The sequence below is a fragment of the Oryctolagus cuniculus genome, chromosome 1, assembly GCF_051225735.1.
Source record: "Oryctolagus cuniculus isolate XC-2025 breed Fujian yellow rabbit chromosome 1, ASM5122573v1, whole genome shotgun sequence".
Lineage (NCBI taxonomy): Eukaryota > Metazoa > Chordata > Mammalia > Lagomorpha > Leporidae > Oryctolagus > Oryctolagus cuniculus.
In genome coordinates this window covers 192,868,065-192,892,302 of record NC_142867.1, presented here as the reverse complement: position 1 = coordinate 192,892,302, position 24,238 = coordinate 192,868,065, and the positions used below count along the sequence as shown (strand labels likewise).

General features: G+C 36.9%; 1 protein-coding gene across 3 annotated transcripts in view; it reads left to right on the top strand.

Moving 5' to 3' along the window:
* LINGO2 (leucine rich repeat and Ig domain containing 2) overlaps positions 1 to 24,238 on the top strand; it is a 1,387,358-nt gene that overhangs the window by 17,579 nt on the left and 1,345,541 nt on the right. The gene's annotated exons all lie outside the window — the stretch shown is intronic.

The window sequence follows — 24,238 nt, the reverse complement described above, 5'->3', positions numbered from 1 at the left end:
TAAAACATTGAACATATTCTAATTTCACAGATACTTTTATATAAATATGTTCCTTGAACTCTACCCAGGTCTCTGACTTGGGTGGCAAGGGGCTCAAGTACTTGAGCCATGTTCTGTTTCTTTTCCCAGGAAAATTATCAGGGAGCTGGATTGGAAACAGAGTGGCTGAGACTGAACCAGACTCCTATATGGGATTTTAGCATCCCAGGTTGAAGCTTAACTGCTGTGCTACAACACCAACTCCCCAAATTCAAGTATTAGTGAAGAATGCAGTATGATATTAGATGAATACATATACTGATCATAAAGTAGTTTCTATTAACACTGTCATTTTTCTTTCAGAGTCTCCTTTGCATCAGCCCAGAATACCAGAAATTTGTTTTCTGACATCTAGAAAATGTTCAGTATAGTATATGTTAGATCTTAATTACCTGCATACACTTTTATAGTCTTTGTATTGCTTTTTAATTAGTTAATTTAAGTTAATCTTTTATCTCAAATTAGACCATAGGATTCTTTAGGGCAAAAACATTATAGATTTCTCTTGCATGCCTGAATCCCAGAATCCTTAAGTGTTCAATCTTCCCTTAACACCTGTGAAAGGTTATCTATCAATATAATAGTGGCATTTGAGAGACTCTTCCATCACAGCAACTGATTTGCAAAGAGATAAGAGGAAGCCATGATTCTTTATTTGTTACTTTTAGCATTTACTTTTACCTTTAAAAAGCTTCAAGTTGCTTATGTTGAATATGGTATTTGAATAATATGGTGTTACTTTGAAGAAGTAATAAGAATATTTATTCAGACTATGAGAAAATAAAATATTTTAGATATTTTAGACACCTCCTTACATATGAGAAATATGAAAAGAGTGAAGTTTATTATTAATCTAAGAATATTTTTGGAACAAGGGGAGGGCAGTAGAAAAATAGAATATTTTAAGTAAATTGGAAGACAGCATATGTAAATAAATTCCAGACAGTATTTTCCTAGTTTCAAGTAGTTATTCACAACATACTCTACAAACTCCAGGGAGACAATATAGCTTAAGAAGTCAATGTAATTTAAAAAAAATGTTGGATCCATTAAAGAAAACAAGGTTGAACTGTAATGTGTTCCAAAGGTATGAAGTGTCAAGCATTTCCTTCATTCTTTCTTAACTGAGTTTTCTCATCTAAAATAGAACACATACACATGATTTGTGTGATTTTATTTTCTAAGTTCTTTCATGAATCATGGATAACTAGTACTATGCTAGGTTTAGAGGAGAGAAGTGAACCTGTTACGTTCAATGATACCTTATACCATCAGTGCTTAACTTGAATATAAATAATATTTATATAAAAGTATCTGTGACATTAGAATATGTTCAATGTTTTAATATGTTATGCTGTAAAGCAATGGATATTCTCTTGAATTTCTGTCATCAGTGATTGAATCTTGTAATATTTGGTACCATAAAGAATGCCCAGATCAGTTTTAGCCTTTTTAGAGGCCAGCATTGTAGCACAGCGGGTTAAACCACTTCCTGTGATGCCAGCATCCCATATGATTGCACTTCACTTCTGATCCAGCTCCCTGCTAAATACATCTGAGAAAGCAGCCGAAGGTCTCTGCAGCCCATATGGGAGACTTGGATGGTATTCCGTGCTCCTGGCTTCAGTCTGGCCCAGCCTCAGCCCTTGTGGACATTTAGGGAGTAAACCAGCTGATGGGAGAGCTCTGTGTCTGTCTCTTCCTCTCTATGTAACTCTGCTTTTCAAATAAATAAAATAAATACATTTTAAAATATTTAGCTGTTTTGATAGTAATTGAAATTCAGTAAGTATATTTCTCCATTTGATATTTTATAATTCTCCCTTGTTGATTTTAATCCTTATTTTCTTTATAAGTTATTCAAAGTAGATTAATAATTACTAGTTAAATATAGAAGACTGCTATTTTTCTTCTAGGTTTTTTTGTTTTAATAGGGATTTTTTTTGTTTTTGTGCTTTCTGTTAAACTTTGAAGTGATTTGAGCCTGGTGTAATTGCCAGTTTGGCTGCATTGGTAACAGTTATCTTATCGTAGGCACAGGCTTTGAGATAAATTACTTGTTTAACATAATCCGAATGTGAACACCCAATAAGTGAACAATATAAATGATGTTTTGAAAAAGTATGTACTGGAAAAATTTGACATCCATAGTAAAAATATGAGCTTTGAACTAAACTTAACAACTTAAACAAAAATTAGCTCAACTGAGTAAATGACTGAAATAGAAAATAGAAAACAGAAAATGAGGGCCGGTACTGTGGCATAGTGGTTAAAGCCGCTGCCTGCAGTGCCGGCATCCCATATGGATGCCAGTTCAAGACCCGGCTGCTCCACTTCTGATCCAGCTCTCTGCTATGGCTTGGGAAATTGGTGGAGGATGGCCCAAGTCCTTGGTTTCCTGCACCCGTGTGGGAGACCCGGAGGAAGCTCCTGGCTCCTGGCTTCGGATTGGTGCAGCTCTAGCTGTTGCGGTTGGGGAGTGACCAGCAGATGGAAGACCTCTTTCTCTCTCTGCCTCTCCTTCTCTCTCTGTGGAACTTTGACTTTCAAGTAAATAAACAGATCTTTAAAAAAAAGAAACCAGAAAACTATTTAATTTTTAGAAAAAAGGGAAAACGTTCTTCAAAATTAGTGCTAAGATGACATTAAAAGTATAATCTATAAAAAAGAAAAATTTATTATAAATTGGACTTCATCAAAATTAAAATCTGCAAACACCTTTGTAGAGAGGATGAAAAGTAAACAGAACCCTGAGGTGAAATATTTATAAGCCATTTACCTGACAAAAGATGAGCATACAAAAACCTCAAAACTCTGCAGTAGAAGTGGGCATTTGGTGCAGCTGTGGTTAAGATGTCACTGCTTGGGATGCCTGCATTCCATGTAGTTGTGAATCCTGGCTCTACTTCCAATTCCAGCTTCCTACTAAAGTACACCCTGTGAGGCAGTAGATGATGGTCAACTGATTGGGTCCCTGCCACCCTTGGGGGAGACCTGGGTTGAGTTCACAGTTCCTGGCTTTGGTCAGTTTGCTTTCTGTTGTGGGCATTTGGGAAGTGAACTGGTGTTTGGGAGAATGTTCTTTTTTGTCTGTCTGCTTGTTTCTCTCTCTGCCTTTCAAAACATTACAGGAAAAAAAATAAAGTCAATTTATTTTATTTATTTTTTAAGATTTATTTATTTACTTGAAAGAGTTACACAGAGAGAAGGAGAGAGGAAGAGAGACAGAAAGAGTCTTCCATGTACTGGTTTACTCCGTAATTGGCGGCAATGGCCGGAGCTGCACCAATCCGAAGCTAGGAGCCAGGAGCTTCTTTGGGTCTCCCATGCAGGTGCAGGGGACAAGGACATGGGCCATCTTCTGCTGTTTTCCCAGGCCATAGCAGAGAACTGGATTGGAAATGGAGCAGCCAGGACTAGAACCGGCGCCCGTATGGGATGCCAGCGCTCAGGCCAGGGTGTTATCCTGCTGTCCCACAGCGCCAGCCCCAAGTCAATTTATTTTGAAAGGGGTGATTGGCATGAGCAGACATTCCATCAAAGTATGTATAAATGGCAAAAGAGGTATGTGAAAACTTGTTCAATATCATTAATGTTTAGGGAAATGCAAATTAAAAGCCCAGAGAGATATTGGTATAAAGCTACCAGCATCTGGAAAATAACTTGAAATGCTGGCAAATAGACAGTGAAACTGGATCATTCATAAATTACTGGTAGAATGTAAAATAATATAGCTACCATGGAGAATAGTTTGACAGTTTCTTATAAAACTAGACATGTCAGTATATTATCTAGAAATTATTTTCTTGGGTATTGATTACAGATAAAGCATATATTTACAAATGAACAGAAATTGTAAGTTTATAGTATAGTTATCCATGATAACCAAAAATGTGATAACAAATGCTCTTCAGTAAGTTACAGGTTAAACAAATTATAGTATCCATAAAGTAGAATACTACTGAGCAATAAAAAAGAATGAGCTGCTGATATATGCAGCAATTTATATGAATCCCCAGGGAATAATTTGGAATAAAAACATTTCTGGCTATTGTCATGTGATATTTTTAAAAGATTTTATTTACTTACTTGAAAGTCAGAGTTACACAGAGAGGAGAGGCAGAGAGAGAAAGAGAGGTCTTCTATCCGTTGGTTCACTCCCCAGTTGGCTGTAATGGCCAGAGCTGCACTGATCCAAAGCCAGGAGCCAGGAGCTTCTTCTGGGTTTCCCATGTGGGTGCAGATCCTAAGGATTTGTGCCATTTTCCACTGCTTTCCCAAGCCATAGCAGAGAGCTGGGTCGGAAGTGAAGCAGTCGGGTCTTGAACCGGCGTCCATATGGGATGCTGGCACTTCAGGCCAGGCGTTAACCCAATGTGCCACAATGCCAGCCCCAGTTATGTGATATTTTGAAATGATGAAATTATAGAAGTGCACAACAGATTAGTATTTGATAGGAGTTGGGGGCTCAGGGTGTAGGTAGGCAGTATAAGCTTTCATCATGATGTTGGAGCTGTTCAGCATTTGGACTGTGGCTACATAAACCTATACTAATGGTGTAAAACTGTATAGAAAGAAGCACAGATATACTCAAAAGTAAGTACAAGTAGTGTGGGAGAAATTTAAACTCCAAAGTCTTATGTTTATTGCTAATAGATCTAATTGATTAATGCTGAAGATTGATGGTTTAGGGCTTGATCTAATTATGGCATCTGAAGATGGGGGCCTTGGAGAGTGATTGGATTGGATTGGGGCTTGCTGGGATGGAGCCCCATGATCACATCATGATGTTAGTTTACAGAGAGACCCACAGAGGGAAGAGGATGCATGTGCTCCTTATTTCTCTGCTTCCTGGCTCACCATGTATTCCCCTTATGTATATGTTCCATCGTCATCAGATGCCTGACTTATGAGGCTGCCCAGCGTTGGACGGAAAACCTTGAAAACTGCAAGCCAAAATAAACCTCTTTCTTCCCTCTGTGGTTTTACTCAGTTATTTTAGTTAAAGTAATGAAAACTGACTAACACAACTATAAATTTATAATTGTTACTTTAGAGGAAATCTAGATAAGTTTACATAGAATTGCTAAGGTGGGATTTGAGGGTGGATTTCAGAAGGCACACCTTTGTCTAACTCTTCTATTGAAAACCTACTCAAAGACCACTTGCCACCTTGTGATCAGAGGACACTTAGTGTGGTCAGGGTAGGTGCTGGGAAAATTTGACCTCCATAAGTTGGAGTTTAGAGAGCCTGGGATTATTGTCTGATCCTTCCGTGAAAAAGCTGAAGCCTGGAGTTGGGCTAAAGTTGTCTAAAACAGCAGAACAAAGAGGAAAAGCTGCATTGAAAAAAAGGTTGCACTTCTTCGATTGATGAAATAGAGGAGGCTGTGTGATCTGATGGACTACAGTGCTGAGCATCAATAGTCAGAGCTAAGGTAAGAGAATCCCAGAATAAATCTATGGGCAGTGGACTATGGCAGTAGCGGATGGAGAGTGTGCAAACATCTAGCTAAGGGGGCACAGACCCTAATAATGAACAGTACAGGGGAAGGCCTTCAGCAAACTCATGATGGGTTGTGAAAAAAAAGCAGACCTTAACAGTTTTAGTATCTTGAATGAGCCATCATTTGGGGCATCTACTGTATTGTTATTTAACACAGTCTTTGCAGCCTTTTCATTTTTGGTCACTTGCCCATCTTTCCAGTGTGGGAGAGTGAAGAGACAACACGGTAAATTACAAAGGAAGAGTGGAAAAATGAGGCAGAGAAAGTAGTAAACATGTGATCCCTGTACCCCAACTTTCACTCATTCCTTAGTTCCATATAGGTTTCCAAGCATGAGATGAGCATGAGCTAGAGGAGGAGCAGCACTTTATATTGCATTACAGAAATAACTTTTGGACATGAAAATTAGTCTTGTAGTTCATAACTCAAAGGGACAAGAAATCTTTGAGATTGGCCTATTTTCCAAAGAACAAAAAGATAACTAGAATAGAGGCTGTTTGAAATTCAAGAAAGACGAAGAATAAATTTGTTTCCTGCCTTGCAGTGCACTGAATCTAGCTATTCAATAAACTGGTTTATAGATGCCTAGATAGATAGCTAGATTTGTACATACATACACACATACATAGACAGATGTACATTTTGCTTAATATTTGAAAAACTATGTAATATTAATTGCATTTATGTCTGGATTTATTATAGTTCTTTTAATTCTTTATTCAGTTATAAATTTTCTACAATGAGAATATTTTAATTTTATGATTAGAAAAATTCCATTTAAAATAATTTTGAAGGCATTTTGAGTGTTTATTTCGGAGGTATCAAACCACGATATAATACCAAGAACTTCTTTATGAGTTTTTGGATTTTTTGCTGATCCACTAAACTTTGTGAATTTGGATAATCTGTATCTTGGAGTAATAGCTAAGTTTTAAATTTTAATCTGTAGTGGAAAGTTGACTTAAATGTAATTAATGTTTTATTCATCCAGTAAATCTTACATCCTTTTCCAAATGACACCAATTTATTGTCGCTTTATGTATCAACTCTATTTTAAGTACAGCCAACCTTCTGTATCCTTCAGTTCTACATCTGTGGGCTCAAAAAACAAGTAGAAAAAAATTCATCTGTACTGAATTGTATAGACATGTTTTCCTGTAGTATCCCCTAAAGAACACAGTGAATGAGTATTGACATAGCATTTACATTCTATTAGCTATTGTAAGTGATGTAGAGATGACTTATTAAAGTATATGGGAGGATATATGTAGACTATATGCAAATGCAGTGCCATATTGTATGAGGGACTTGAACATCCATGGATTTTTGGTATCTTCAGGGGATCCTGGAACCAGTCTTCCATGGATACCAACTGTGTCCTCCAGTGGCTTGATGTGACACATGAGATGGTAATAGAGAATTACAAGTCTATGTGGTCAATACTACAACCAGCACATATAACATGTAACACATGGCATACAACATTCATAACCCTCACAACAGACATGTTGTAGAATCACCGAAGTATAACACCTAATCTAAACCAGTGGGATCAAGGAAGATTACCATAAGGAGATGATATTTGAGTTGAGAGTTGACAATCAACAAGCTAGGTAGAAAAGGAACAAAGGACACCAGCCAGCAGATAACCTGAAAGGAGGATCATTTTATGTTCAGGTACACACTGAAGGAAGGAACTGAATGGTGGTGGGTGACAGTGGGGTACCAGATTTGAGCCTGAATAGAAAGCAGGTAATAGGGGTATAAACTGAATTCTGAGCCCCTAGGGAGCCTGTGGGAAAAACTAGTTCAAAGGCAATCATAGCCCTCTAGATGAGCAAGGGCTCCCATTCTTCTAAACAAAGGTAGTGGTAGGAAGATGGAGAATAGCAACTTACTTCTGTGTTTGATTGTAAGTAAAGAAGGCAATACAGGAAAGAGGTGATTTGAGTTTTATATGCTGCTTCCGTACCTGTCCTCTAAAGGCAAGGCTATTGTTAATGTGTATGGTGCTTTCTGAGAATTTTCTACAAGGTCTTGCCTCTTGACAGATAAGTGTTGAAAAGTATCATCCCTGGGCAGAAAATTGCAAAGAGGTGTATCTTCCTCTAAGATGTCCTGGAACTTGTCAGTCATACAACAGGGAGCCACATAGTTTGGCAAGAAGAGTAGCACGGACTGGATTTCAGTCCTCACTTGTCGTCACAGCCAGCAGCCTTTGTGAAATGAACAAACTGCAAAAACAGGGAGCTATGTCTTGACTGTAGCCAGAAAGGTGGAGTTTGTTAAAGTCTATTACCTTTACTATGCTTGTGTGGGAGGAGGCCTGTGAGGTACAGAAAATAAAAGTACCATCAAATAAATATGTTTTCACTGGTTAGCTGAATTGAGACAAATTAGCAATAGTAATCTCTATAGTGTTCAGAGCAAAGAAGACATTCATGAAATGTTGTATCACCAGCAAGTTGTTATTTTCCAGCAATTTGAGAAAATATGTTAACAATATTTCATTTGAAAAGTATTTTCTCCATTTAAGAAGAGATCTATTGTTTTTCAATATGATTGCTATTACATTTTGGGAACAGCATCACTTGTATAGAGATGAATCTTCATTTTAATAATGGAGATTATTGGAAAAGGTTAATGTGGATAATACCAATGCAATTTTTGACTTTTCAAAAAAAAATGCTCCCTTTTGCAATACACTTTTAGAATAAAAGAATGTACCTTGCAAGCTATCTACAAGTTTTTGCTCATACAGATTAGCAGATTGATAAGATATTTAGGAATTATAGAACCAGCCCTAAAACAAGGAATACATTAACTGGATAGAAATGTATTATGGGCATCTAATTGAAGTCATTACATTAAAATTCTATAGTAGAATTAATAATACAGGAGGTTTTTGGAATATTCATGGAAAAAACATGAACAAAAGCTATTCTTGGATTTCAAAGTTCTTTTGCACCAACATAAATTTACCTTTTATAAAAATATGAAAAATTATAAAAATATTTCTTTACTTGTTGGAAAGACAGAATAACAGAGTGAGAAGGAGAGGGGACAGAAAGAGAAAGAGGGAGGGGAGACTGGGATGGAGAGAGTGAGAGATCTTCCATCCTCTGGTTCCTTCTCCAAATGCTTTCAACATCCAAGTCTGGGCATGGATGAAGCAAGGAACCAGGAACTCCATCAGAGACTCCCACGTGGGTAGCAGGGTCCCAGGTATTTGGGTCATCCACTGCCTTCCCAGGTGCATCAGTAGGAAGCTGGATTAGAAGCAAAGTTGCTGGGCTCAAACTGGTATCCAATATAGTATGCTGGAATCACAAGTTGGGACTTAAATAGCTGTACCACAATGCTGGCCCCTAAACTTACCTTTAGATTTCATTTTCCCATGAGCTTTTAAAAGTACTCTTGTGTGAATAAATTTGATAGACTCAGTATCAGTGCTTCCAGTGCACTTTATAACATTGATCCAGCAATTAGGAAGAGGTTGGAGAGTGCTGCTTACTCCATCACAGAATATTAGTGATTAGATTAGATGATCAATCCCTTACCTAACAGACACCACAAGTATATTTTACATTAATGTTGCTTCTTCTGTGGTGGGATAACCAAATTAGCTAGAGATAGTAACATAATCCTGAACTCAATAGTAAAGAAGTCTGAAAAAATCCACAGAAAACATGTGATAGTGTTCATGAAAATAAATTTTTACAACATAATTTTAGCTCAACATTATTTATTGCTACTAACTCATCTTGTTTATATTTCAGGAACCTAACAGAGTGCCTGACACTTAGTGGGTGCCTTGAGAATATTAAAGCAGTTAATAATGGAGCATTCATTACACTGGTATTATCTCACTGATTTCTGGGTTGTATTATATTGAACATTAAAGCAATAACTTAGAGGAAACTAGAAAATAAAACATCCTCCAAATATTTTATTTGTATTCTTAGCAGGTCAAGCAGTTTGAGATCCTGAAGTTGACCTGCCTGGTGGAAAGTAATGAGAATAGTAAATGTGATTTAGAACCTAGATCATGGAAACTAAGTTGCAATTGAGCAGGCATGATTTGAAATCATTGTCACCAAAACAACTATAAACAACAAATCAACACACATGTCATAATTAAGACATCCATGTGTACATAATGACAAAAATGGAGTAAGAAGATTAAAGTAGAACTCAAGATCCTATTGATTAATAATCTATTTTTTGGATGCTCTTCTACTTAGTTTCTTTGCTCATGCAGGACCAAAAAACCTCTCTAAAATAACATAAATATTAAATCATTAAAATTATTAAAATTAAGGACAAGGAATGACAATTACTGTTTGTATTTTGGAATGCTTGAAAAGTTGTTAGTAAATTTTAGATTGTTTTTCAGAATCAACATGGAAATTTTGAGCAAAGGTAAATACATTTTTGTAAATTAAAGCACTTTTCTGATTATAGTGCCTTGTTTGCCCTCCATTCATTCTGGTTTTATTTTTGTGTTTGAATTGTTTAAGATTAGCGCAAACCTGCATAGTTATAATATTGGCATGTTTATGTTAATTTATCTAGTGATACTTCCTCCTTTTTTTAAATCACATAAGGTGGAAAAGAGTCATTTTTAGAAAAAAATTAGGAACAAAATAAATGTTAAAAATTTCTTACATTACTTGTTAAACATGCAGCTTTTTTGAACTGTAAGAATATGTTTTTGAGATCCATTTTATTGCTAAGATATCCAGTAGAAATGGGTACCAACAAGTCACTTTTCTCAAATTTTTCTCATAATTAGATTTTCCTGTAATTTACAATTATTAGCAATTAAAATAGGTTTAATTATCATAATCATATATTTTTTATACTTTATTCTAGTTAGATAGACCATCTGTCTGATGACTTTTTAATCTGTTGCTTGTGGTAAAAATCACTAGATTATGATTCAACAGTGATTGCTCTTTAATATAAAGACAAAAGATTTTTAAAGACAATTTTAATGCATTCTAAAATATGAATTTCACAGTAAAACCAATGAATTGTAATGTTCTCAGAAAATTTAAATGTATATTTTTCATATTCAGACTATCTTAGATATCCAGGATTTTTTTACATAGCAGATAATATGGGAGAGCTGTCTCTGTACATATATATCAGATTTATGTGTACACACACATGCACATATGCACAGATTTTTCATTTCTATAGGAAATAAAATCCATATATTTTCCACTTTCAGTACCCAGTGGTAAGATAAAGTTATAGTCTGAACATGTTGTTTTAATTATTACATATTAGTGCTGGAAATGGCTAAAGAAAAGCAACTTTCATATTTTTAATTTAGAGCTTTTAGATATTTCTGTGAACTGGTCATAGGTTGGGTTGAAAAGATTGGTAAAAGATTGAACTCTTGGAGACTTGAATCCACATGGTACTCTTAAAAGTTAAAGCACTATAAGAATCCAACATTCTGGGATCTGGCACAGTGGCATAGTAGGTGAAGCTGTGGCCTGCAATGCTGGCATTGCACTTGGACTCTGGTTTGTGCTCTGATTGCTCTACTTCCCATCCAACTCCCTGCTAATGCAACTGGGAAAGTAGCTGAAGGTAGACCAAGTGCTTGGGCCCCTTCCACTTGTGTGGAAGAAGCTTCTGGCTTCTGGTGTTAGCCTGGCCCAGCCCTGGCTGTTGTGACCATAGTTGGAGTGAGCTGGCAGATAGATTTCTCTCTTTCTGTAATTCTGACTTTCAAATAACATAAATAAATCTTTTTTAAATATAACATTCTATTTTTTATTTTACTTTTCAATAGATATAAATTGGGTTCTTGTTTTCATTTTACTCATATAACAGGCAGTGAGAAAAGATGATTCACTTTACAGGGACTTGCTTGAGAATTTCTTTGCTTATTAATTCTCTACAAGACTGAGATGCATATGTGAGGGCACTTCCAAAAGTTTTTGGAAAATAAGTATTAGCTTTTAATTCCATTTTCTACAAATTTTCTGAAGTACCATCATACACATATTATTTTTGGGAGATGTTAATTAGAATTTCAGTTGGCCAATGCTCATATGTAGTACGCTATGTAAGTGGATTTTTTTGTGAGAGAGTGTTATTGTGAAGCCATGGTACAGCAGGAAGAGTACCTGACTGGATTCAATAATTTTGGTTTACTTTTCAGCTCTGCTTCTTTGCTAGTGTTGTGAGTTTTTGCAAGGAATTTAACCTCTGTGAAACTCTACAGGAAATATGAAGATTCTTCTACCTATAATTGAAATTGGTATGTGTATATAGAAATAAAGGAACCCATGTGCAAATTATTTAAAATTGCAGGTTGCAACATCATCATATAATTGTCATACATTGGAATATACAATTTTTATTATCTTGTGTGCCAAGCACTATGCTGTGAGATTCATCTCATTTAATTTTTAAAGCAGCTGTAACAAGTACATGTAGAAGTCCTGTATGATTAATAAGAATGTTTGTATGGCCTAGAAAGTGGTGAAACCAGGATGGAAACAGCTTTTATTTCACTACTTTAGTGGCAGTCAATTCTTTAGAAAAGGTTAGAAGCAGTATTCTGATGGCTTGTTATCTAGAAGAACACAGATTCACTGGATTTCTCAACTGTTTTGGGGTTATTTTAATTTTGAATGCTGCACATTTTCATTTGGTGATGATGCTGACATTATTAAATTCCAGCGTATTTGTATCAAATCCTTGGTTCTAAATATGTGACCTTAATTACTGCCACTGCACCATACATACATAGGCCTTTTTGGATCACTTAAAAAATAGCTTGTGGTAGAGGGCAGGCGTTTGGTGTAACAGTTAAGATGCCGGTTGTGACACCTGCTTCTAACATTTGAGTTCAGTCCTGCCTCTGCTTCTGACCCAGCTTCTTGCTAATTGTGTATGCTGGGCGGGGTGGGGGTGGGGAGTATGTGGGTCCTTACTAATGTGGGGGACCTGGATGAGTTTGGCTTTGGCCTCACCCAGACCTGGTTCTTCTGGGTATTTTGGGTATTTGGAGGAGTGAATCAGCAGAGGGAAGATTCTCTCTCTCCCTCTCTTTGCCTTTAAAATAAACAAATAGTTTTTAAAAAATAGGTGAAAGTCACATGTCCTTTGCTGTTTTTGTAGTTGACAGAAACTGAAGCATTGTTTGATGAATTGTAAAATCAGAAAAAAAGTAGTAAGTTATACAGCTCAGTGCTAACTTTAGTGCTAAGAACTGACTTATTTTTCATAGGTTTTGGTTATCCATGGTTTGAGAATAGTCACTAAAAGGGTTCTGAATGACCATATAGTACAAGTTCCTTATTTTTATAAATGAGAAAAACAGGATTGTGAAATAAAAGTAACCTTTTAAAATCAGATGGAAACTGATTCCTAAAGCTTGGTTGTATGAGAGAAGCAGGAAAGATTGGCCTGGAAATTTTGATGTGGATTAAGAAAAATGAATATATAGTGTTTGTCTTTTTTCAAAAGTCCCTAGAAACCTGGTTGCTTGGTATTAGAACTTCAATGACAACTGATGGCCTTTTTTCTGGGATAACTTTCTGCAGAACTGGCTAATCTGGAGATATGGCATATACATAGACCTTTCTGAGCATCTGCTTTGACTTGGTGGTGTTTGGAAATGCTGCAAACTATTGTTTATTTTGGGATTATGAAGCTCAATCTGATGGGGAACAGAACTGGTCCTAGAGTGAGAAGAAATACCATGTATAAAACAGAATACTCTGTTTTACCCATGTTCATGGTCCAAATTAATATGAGTCATTATATAAAAGACTTTGCAGAGTATTTATTAATGGTTTTGGGATTTTTATGAAAGTTAGCTGTGTGATATTGGAGGGTGTTTATTTCTCTGAGCATTAATTACCTCTTTTCTATCTCACAGGGACTATTTTGAGTATATTTTAAGTAATGTGTTTAAAGTATATAATGCACAAACAATAGCCCTGTGCACACAGTAAGCATGTGTGGCAGATAAAAATGCAGAAATTTCCCCAATTTTTCACATTTCATTGTGTCAGTACCTCTTGCAATGTGACTTTGCAATTCTTCTTTTCAATAAGTGGGATTTATTTCCCACCCACTGAGACTTGTTTTGTTCCAGAGAGTGCTGTTCTTCTGAGGGGTGCCATTTCTGACCTAAGCCTTGAAAGTCCAAGAACATCCTGGTCTCTCTTTTGGAGTCCTGCTGCCACCATTAAAATATGCCTGGAGCTATCCTAGGTAAAAACAAGATCCTGTGAAGAGAGTCCAGTCGTAGACAGCCAGGCTCCTTCTCATCTAGCAGGTGCCTGAGTGAGCCCAGCAGATATTAGCTGAGCGAGGCTCAAACCAGTGGGAATTCCCAGTTAACCCTCGTGAGGCTTTAGAGTCATTAAAAAAAAAGGAAGGGATGGAAGATTGAATTGTTATGGTACAGGATGGTGACGTGGTATAGTAATAGTAAATGGACAGCATAGTAAGCATTATGTAGTCTTCATAAACCTCGTAGCACTGGTTAATTACATTTAGAAACACTTATTTTGTTTTATATATAAAGTGATTTTTTTAAGCTTTTCAATAAACTCACAAAACTCACAAAACAAGGAGGAAATAACTAGAGTGATGCTTACTGTGTTTCAGTATTCAAAACCTAAGTCCATGTGGTTAACCTAAATTGAGAGAGAGTCTCCTGCCAGAGAGACATGTGCATTCTGAGATTGTCTCATGGACTCATGCTGTAGTCCATCAGTCTGTTTAGTCAGTGGTGCTTGAAGCCAGAGTTATTGTCCCCTAAATAACTTTCCCTCTCTCCCAGGAGACCATGTATTTTATGTTCTTAAAAGTACATCTACTTAGCAATCCCACTAATGACAATAGCTGGATCTTTCGGCATGACCTTGAGAAGACATTAAAGGATACTTTCTTGAGAGGCTGTATAAAAACAAGTTTTAGTTTTCAGAGCACAGGCTTTTGTTTCCTTTTCCTACTCTGAGAGTTTAGCCAACTGAAGATTTAGGTGTCCACTTTACCTTGGTTTGGAGAAATGATTCAACACAAAAAGGTTATGGTACATTGGATTTGCCCTGTTCAAATTGGCAGGTTAGTAGTCTTTCTGACTGCAGAGCACACTTAAGCAAGGTATTTGCATAGGAAGGGATATACTTGTCCAATTACTTTCCTATCCTTGTTTTTCACATTATGGTGCTTTAGAGAAGAGCATGTTCCTTCAGTGCAATCTTCTTATTAAATTAACTTTATTTTCAAGAAGCTCTAAAGATGAAAAGCACTCCGGATGTTAAATATCATTTAAATATTATATGAAGTGCTCCTCAAGTGTTACATTTGTAGGTAGCTGAAAAAAAGAGGAGCAGGTAGGCTGTGTGAAAGGAAGACTGAGGGGAAACTTAATGGCAGTCTTACATTTTTGGAGGGCTGTTTTGGGTAGGATCTGAAACACTTACTCTTTTTTGTTACCAGTGGACATTTTGTAGGAGCAGAGTAGAAGGGAGTGATGTTAAAATGCCATAGAAAGGACCTGGGGAAAACTTATTTTTTCAATGTAAATTAAACAAATGTTTATTGAGTACCTTTTGGTTAAACCCCATTTTAAGGAGTTAACAAAGCAGACAGAAGTTCCTACAGCCCTTATAGTAAATATCCCTTCTCATTCAGAATGATTTGCAAACTAAAGTTCATACATTCTAATCCTAGCTCTGCTTCTGTACCTGAGCCTTGCCCGTACTATGGAGCCAACAAATAAAGCTGGGCGTATCACGGGCACTGCTGGATGATGCCGCAGAACGTGATTGGCAGCATCAGACTGCTCGTCCACGGCTCAGGTCGTCTCAGTCCATTGCCTCAGATCTAAGTCTTTTGAAGGAAGGACCGGGGTTTGTTAAGACATAGTTTTTTCATTCTAGTGTGAAAGGTTTCTGATTAACTTCATTCATTGGGAGCTTTGGTTAATGTCTTACCTTCCTCAAAAACAGAACACCAACAAAAATCATCTTTTGTTCCTGGGCCATGGCAACTTATCTATTGATGATATTTTTCTTACTTCATTCCCATTGGAAATACAAAATTCATTTTATGACACATTCTGGTTCTCGGTTTATCAATCGCCAATTCATATTATGATTCCATTTCTATTTTTTCTGCTAACATCGGCGTATTTTGAATCCTGGGTTTGTTTTGTGTATCATTCCATAATTTCATTTTGCATTTTATTTTGCCCACATGCAGGTTTTTCTCATATTTTCATCATGAAGTTTGTAGACTACATATTCTAAGTAGGAGTCATTTCTTATTAATTGAAATCTGAATAGCTCTGGATTTACATTTAAGTATATTTGGATGGCTTGCTGATTTTGATAGATACTTGAGTCTCTTGTTTAATCTACTTTTAAATAATTTAAAATTTCAAAATCTGTTATATATTTAATAATAAAATCCACCTTATACTGAATGTCCAATCTGTATTACAAGGAAACCATTACTGATTTTCATGGTAGCTCTGTGTGGGCAATATTTTGGTTCCCATTTCATAGATAAGAATATTCTTGGAGATTTTATTAATTGTTCTGGGCCATACTACTAATTACTGGCAAATGTGGTATTTGAACATAGTCTTTCTAATTCCAAAATTCAGTCTTTCTATTATATCTTGCTATTTCATAAATCCTGTCTAATTTTTAATACAGATAACAATTCTTTTCCACTATAGGATAAAGTTTTCCTTCTGTGAGTATTGATATAGTTTTTTTCAAAGATTTATTTATTTATTTGAAAGACATAATTACACAGAGAGAGGAGAGGCAGAGAGAGAGAGGTCTACCATCCACTGGTTCACTCCCCAATTAGCTGCAATGGCCGGAGCTGCGCCAATCCGAAGCCAGGAGCCAGGATCCAGGAGCTTCTTCCAGGTCTCCCATGTAGGTGCAGGGACCCAAGGATTTAGGCCATCTTCTACTGCTTTCCCAGGCCATAGCGGAGAGCTGGGATGGAAGTGGAGCAGCTGGTCCTCGAACCAGCGCCCATATGGAATGCCGGCACTTAGGCCAGGGCATTAACCCACTGCGCCACAGTGCTGGCCCCATGATATAGTTTTAAAGGAATATAATCTGATGAGACTAACTATTTCCTTTTACTGTTTGGTTATTGTTTGTGTTTGACTTTTTATTTTTCAGTTTCTTTCATTGCTATTATTTTGTGTAAACCTAATATCACTAAGTACTTGTATCAACAGCTCTACTTTCTTTGCTTATTTTCCAGCTAGCCATTATTTTATAGAAATGGACTAGATGTTTTCAGACACTTTTAGGGCATCTCAATCTCATTTGTAATTAAAGAATGATTCCTTCAATGAGGGTGGGTATGGATGGGGAGAAAGATGGAATGGAAACTTTGAAAAAGTGTGTGTCCATAAATAGGATAAGCAGTTGGAAAAGCAAGACATTTTTGTATTTAGCCATGACATTTGAAGCTGTAGGGTGATTGAGAGAGAAAATAGGAGAAGCATTTAAAATTTACATTTGTATTGCCTTTTACCTGCTACCATACTCTGAATTTTATGATTAATGGTTCATTGTTAACTGGCTAAAATCAGGATAATGTCTGTAAGGAATAAAGCGTGGAAGGATATACATTCTTCCAAACTTGAAGATATCCATACCTCTCACATGTAACATGGGAAACTTCCACTTACTAAGGGGCCTATAAATGTAGTAGGTACATATTTGCATTCCTGTTCATGATCATCTTGTTTTACAGAACCACAGGTCCAAATGGCAGTTTATTGACCAGGTGCAGGAAACTGAAGCTAAAAATGTAGCAGATATTTTTATTTGATTCCCCTTCTCATGGTTGTGTTTGTAAGAGAGAGAAAATATATGCCATTGTGTGTGTATGAATGTGTCTCTTCATTGTGCCAAGATGAATGAAAGTTAAATTCTGCGACTCTCCCCCCACTCCTAATATGTTGTCCTCCTCTATTGTACTACTATATTCCTTCTGTCTACCTACTTATTGGTCCTTTTGCATTTCTTTCATTTAAGTTCAAGGAATAAATGTGTTTTTCAATAAGGCTGTTTGAGTTGCCCTGTTTTAACTGTTATCTGATTGAATTCTAAGTTTTGGTTTTGAAACTAAATCATGGTAGCACTTCAAAATGAATATTATAGCAAGGATCACTTGAAAATATGATTTGTATTTTTGCCTAGGGCCCATTTTATTCTGTATTTTAAGATACTGTGTCATGGAAATATACTGTGAAAATATACATCTACTCTTGCATGTTTTACAGTATATATTAGGGAAGTAGTAGATAATAGCTACAAGCACTCGGGAATAAATACAGTGATAAGAAACTGAGTGTTCAGGGCTGGTATTGTGGCACAGTGGGTTAAACTGCTGCTTACATTGTAAAAATTGAGAGGGAGAGAAGAGGAAGGAAGAGGAAGGAAGAGGAAGTATGGGAGCATGGGAGGGAGGAGGGGATATCACTATGTTCCTGTATATGAGTTACATGAAATTTGTTTACCTTAAATTAAAACAATTTAAAAAAGAGGAGCTGTATGATGTAAGCACCTCAGCAATGGTAAAAGAACAACCTATCTTTGGAATGATTTTTAGATTTGGAGTAAGAGAAGAGTATTCCTTTTTTATTATTCTAAGCCCTCAGACTTATCTATACATTCATACCTTTATCCATCCATTTGACCTTTTAGTCAGTTGATAAGTATGTCCCAAGCACCAACTGCATGCCATCACATTTAAGCATGGAAAAGGAGGAAGCATAGTGAATCAAGAAAAAACCTATCCTTCCTATCCTTACCTTCAGTGGGCAATTGAACATACTGTTTGTTTAACTTCCATTCTGTTACAAGCTTTTCAAAACTACAGAGAGGGAATCTGAGTCTCATGGGAGTGAAGTGAAACCTCCTCAAACAAGTAACTTTGTGTTGAGAAGGATGTGCTGGGATTAATTAGCCAGACAGGTAAACCTCACCAGGGAGAGGAAAAGGAAGCAGCAAAGCACTGGAGCAAAGGATTATGGCATTCAGGAAACCAGAATAAGGCTTCTGTGCTAGACCCAGAGGGCTATAGGTTGAGTTAATGCAGGCTGTTTATGTAGGCAGGATGAAAATCCTTAGGCTCCTAAAAGAGAAGGAAGAGAATAGAAACACAAAAAAGATGGAATATGGTGGAAGAATATGTTGAATACTTGGAAATGTTTTAGAGAAGGCTATGATTATGATGATAAGGTGTGCAGCTTATGAGAAAGAAAGAATATCATTTGTTTTTCTTTCACTTAGCTAAGTACTTTTTCCTTGGTGCTTTTTGTTTTAAAGATTTATATTAATTGTTTGAAAGGCAGAGTTATAAAGAGAGAGAGAGAGGGAGCAATAGAGAGAGAAAGAGAGAGAGAGAAACTTCCATCTACTGGTTCATTTACCAGATGGCTGCAACAGACAGGGCTGATCCATGCCAAAGCCTGGAGCCTGGAATTCTCCCATATGGGTGGCAAAGGCCAAGCACTTGGGCCATCTTCTGCTGCTTTCCCAGGTGCGTTAGCAGGGAGCAGCCAGAACTTGAACTGGCACTCGTATGGGATGCTAGCATTGCAGCTGGTGGCTTAACCCAGTGCAACACAACGCGGGCCTGTTTGGTGTTTGATCTATTTGGATAATGTCCAACATGATGGCATTGACTCTATATTCATCACCTTTCTTTGTAGGACCTTTAGAGGATAAGCCCGCTTTCTTTTTCACTTAAAAATTCTAAGAAGCTTTTTGTTGATGCTCGGTTAGTTGTCACCGATCAGAGAGAATATATGATATTTGTCCCTCTGGGACTGGCTTATTTTACTCAGCGTGATGTGTTCCAGATTCCTCCATTTTGTTGCAAATGACTGCTGTATAGTATTCTGTAGAGTGCATGTCCCATACTTTCTTTATCCAGTCTACTGTTGATGGGCATTTGGGTTGATTCCAGGTCTTAGCTATTGTGAATGGAGCTGCATAAATATTAAGGTGCAGACAGCTTTTTTACTTGCCAATTTCATTTCCTTTGGGTAAATTCCAAGGAGTGGGATGGCTAGGTTGAATGGTAGGGTTATATTCAGGTTTCTGAGGAATCTCCAAACTGACTTCCACAGTGGCTTTACCAGTTTGCATTCCCACCAGCAGTGGGTTAGTGTCCCTTTTTGCCCCCATCCTCGCCAGCATCTGTTGTTGGTAGATTTCTGTATGTGAGCCATTCTAACCGGGGTGAGGTGAAACCCATTGTGGTTTTGATTTGCATTTCCCTGATAGCTAGTGATCCTGAACATTTTTTCATGTGTCTGTTGGCCACTTGGAAACTGAGAATGTTAGTAGGACAGAAGGTAGAATCCACATCACAATCAATGAAAAATAATAAATTAAAACATTAAAATCAGTTTTCAAGTTGGCTTTATTTATTTGTTTGTTTTACAAATAAGATCTAGCTAATAGTTTCTACTATAGGAACAAATTGAAGTTTTTGGAACCTAGAATATTGCAAATTTTGGGAGCTCTCTTTAAGAAAGCTAATAGAAAATTAGATAAAGGACTTTGGGAGGAATTTGAGAAGGATCAGTGAAAATAAGTGTTTTGAAGTTTCACTAAATGAAAATTTTACATTTGCTCATTCATGTTCTTATTAGTTGTGTGAACCTGGGGAAACATATTAACTTCAGTTTCTTTCTTTTATGTAGACTGAGACAAAGCACAATTTCCAGTGACAGTCTTTATGTTTTTATAAGTATATAGTTTATTCTAAAGGAAAAATAGCTTTCTAATCACGTGCTGTAGACATGCTGTAGATTCATTTTATCTTTCTGACCGCACTTAAAACATCACCTTTTTTAAGTGGAAGTAACAGGTTAGTACCTCTTGGGTATTTCTCCTAAATATCTCTGACAGATACTTTAATGCTGTTTTCACCAACCCTCAGTTATTCATGTTGGCCATGCTCATTAAGCATTGAGCATTTATTTCAGCTGTGCTGAGTCAGGTGTGGACTTAGGTCTACTGACTGGCTAGTGATAAAAATACTCAACTATTCTGTGTTCCTCAGTTAAAGGTTTTTTTTTTTTTTCCCCATAATTCTAATACTACTTGTCAGTCAAATGATAATTTTTGTCTTCAAGGATTGGAATTATTTGATAACTTTCTTCTCCTTACTATATGTGTGTCTTAATAGTCTGTCAGAAGGTAAAAGCAAGAAATTATAATAAAAGTAAAAAGTTGCATTGAAGCTTCTAAGAATTTCAGTTGTGTTGTTACATAACATCTGTCCCTTTAATGTGATAGTTGTTTCATATTTCTGCACGTCCTAATAGCATTCCCTGGGGGCTGCAGTTTCTGCAGTTCTTGGAAACAGATTATTATATTTTCACTTCTTTCTTGGATGCTGAGTCTCCTGCACAGAATGTAATTAGATAAATTCTTCCCCATGGGCATAAATATAAGGACAGACACACAAGATTAAGCACCATTTGTAACATGTGCTCTTCATACTCATTTGGGATCGTGAAGAGAAGCCCAGTGCTTGGTCTTAATCTTAGCACAACTGTGAGGGAATATGTTTGGGGGTAGGATGGAGACTGTAAGGAGAGTATAACCAAGGCAAAGACAGAGGAGGTAAATGCTTGTCCTCAAATGCACCTCATTATTTTTCTGCTTTTTCTAACTAACTGTCTTTCAGGTATTGTTTCAATTTCTGTCCCAACAAAGGTTTTCTAGGACTGACGGGGAAGCAAAAGTGAGTGAAGATAACAGAAAAGACAGTATGTAGACAGGGCCACTTTTGTGAAGTTGCCTATCTTCTCAGAGCCTTATTTTTCTGCTTTCTATAAATGAGGATAATCATAATTATCCAAAAGCTTGTTTTGAAGATGAAATCAGATAACATGAAGATACCACAAAAAGTTTATGGGGTCTTTTTTCCTTTTGTTTGCACCACTAAATATAGAGTTCAACAATGTCTTTGACTATAATGTAAATTAAAATTAGTATCTCAAAAATTAAAAATAAAATGAAAACCATGAGTCATTTTTAATAACTGTATAGAAAATATGTATTACAAAAAACTGTGGATCTCAAAACTTTTTTGCACCAAAATTAACTTGCATTTCAGTCCATTTTTCCATGTACTTTTTGAAGCTCCCTGGTACTTTTTAAATGCCTGGAATTTCTTATATGCTCAATATCTGTCCCTGATGGAAGTGGTTGCTGGATTGAGTATGTTTATATTAGGGGCTTGGCACCAAACCTGGTTCATAGGAAATGCTGATTCTTAAATGAGCAGGCCAGCATTGTGGTGCAGCTGGTTAATATGCCACCTGTGATGTCAGCATCCCATATGAGCGCCAGTTTGAGTCCTGGCTGCTCTACTTCCAATCCAGTTCCCTATTAATGTGCCTGGGAAAGTAGCAGAGGCTGGCCCAAGTGTTCAGGCCTCTGCACTCATGTGGGAGAACTGGATGGTGTTCCAGGATCCTGGCTTTGGCCTGACCCACACTCAATCATTGTGACCATTCAGGGGAATTGACCAGCAGATGGAGGATCTCTCTCTCTCTCTCTCTCTCCCTCTCCCTCTCCCCCTCCCCCTCCCCCTCCCCCTCTCCCTCTCCCTCTCTCACCCCCTCTCTTCTATCTGTAACTCTGCCTTTAAAAAAAAAAGACAATAAACTTTAACACAAAAACTGTTAAGAGAGACAAAGAGGGACACTATATAATGATTAAGGGATCAATTCAACAGGAAGATATAACTATTATCAACTTATTTATCAACTTAAAGGGAGACTTACACTCCAATACAATAGTGCTGGGGCACGTCAATACTCCACTCTCAGAAACAGGCAGATCAACTGGACAGAAGATCAACCAGGAAACAGTAGATTTAAACGACACTATAGCCCAAATGGATCTAACAGGTATCTACAGAACTTTTCATCCTACACTTAAAGAATTTACATTCTTCTCAGCAGTGCATGGAACCTACTCTAGGATTGACCACATACTAGGCCATAAATCAAGTCTCAGCAAATTCAAAAGAATTAGAATCATACAATGCAACTTCTCAGACCATAGTGGAATGAAGTTGGAAATTAACAACTTAGGAATCCCTAGAGCATATGCAAACACATGGAGATTGAACAACATGCTCCTGAATGAACACTGGGTCATAGAAGAAATCAAAAGAGAAATCAAAAACTTTCTGGAAGTAAATGAGGATAACAGCACAAAATACCAAAACTTATGGGATACAGCAACAGCAGTGTTAAGAAGAAAGTTTATAGCAATAGGTGCCTACATCTAGAAATTGGAAAGGCACCAAATAAATGAGCTTTCAATGCATCTCAAGGATCTAGAAAATCTGCAGCAAACCAGACCCAAATCTAGTAGGAGAAGAGAAATAATTAAAATCATAGAGGAAATCAACAAGATTGAATCCAAAAAAAAATTACAAAAAATCAGCCAAGCGAGAAGCTGGTTATTTGAAAAAATAAACAAAATTGACACCCCATTGGCCCAACTAACTAAAAAAAGAAAAGACCCAAATCAATAAAATCAGAGATGAAAAAGGAAATGTAACAACAGACACCACAGAAATAAAAAGAATCATCAGAAATTACTACAAGGACTTGTATGCCAGCAAACAGGGAAACCTATCAGAAATGGATAGATTCCTGGACACATGCCATCTACCTCAATTGAACCAGGAAGACATCGAAAACCTAAACAGACCCATAACTGAGACAGAAATTGAAACAGTAATAAAGGCGCTCCCATCAAAGAAAAGCCCAACTAGATGGATTCACTGCTGAATTCTACCAGACATTTAAAGAAGAACTGACTCCAATTCTTCTCAAACTATTCAGAACAATCAAAAAAGAGGGAATCCTCCCAAATTCTTTCTGTGAAGCCAGCATCACCTTAATCTCTAAGCTGGAAAAAGATGCAGGATTGAAAAGAAAATTACAGACTAATATCCCTGATGAACATAGATGCAAAAATCCTCAATAAAATTCTGGGCAATAGAATGCAACAACAGACCAAGTGGGATTTATCCCTGGTATGCAAGGATGGTTCAGTGTTCACCAATCAATCCATGTGATACACCACATTAACAAAACTGCAGAAGAAAAACCATATGATTATCTCAATAGATGCAGAGAAAGCATTCGGTAAAATACAACACCCTTTCATGATGAAAACTCTAAGCAAATTGGGGATAGAAGGAACATTCCTCAATGGGAATGGAATGGGAAAAAAATATTTGCAAACTATGCAACAGATAAAGGGTTAATAACCTACAAATCTACAGAGATCAAGAAACTCCACAAGATCAAGAACTCCATAACAACAAAGCAAAAAACCCACTCAAGAGGTGTGCCAAGGACCTCAATAGACATTTTTCAGAAGAGGAAATCCAAATGGCCAACAGACACATGAAAAATGTTCAAGATCACTAGCTATCAGGGAAATGCAAATCAAAACCACAATGAGGTTTCACCTCACCCCGGTTAGAATGGCTCACATACAGAAATCTACCAACAACAGATGCTGGCGAGGATGGGGGCAAAAAGGGACACTAACCCACTGCTGGTGGGAATGCAAACTGGTAAAGCCACTGTGGAAGTCAGTTTGGAGATTCCTCAG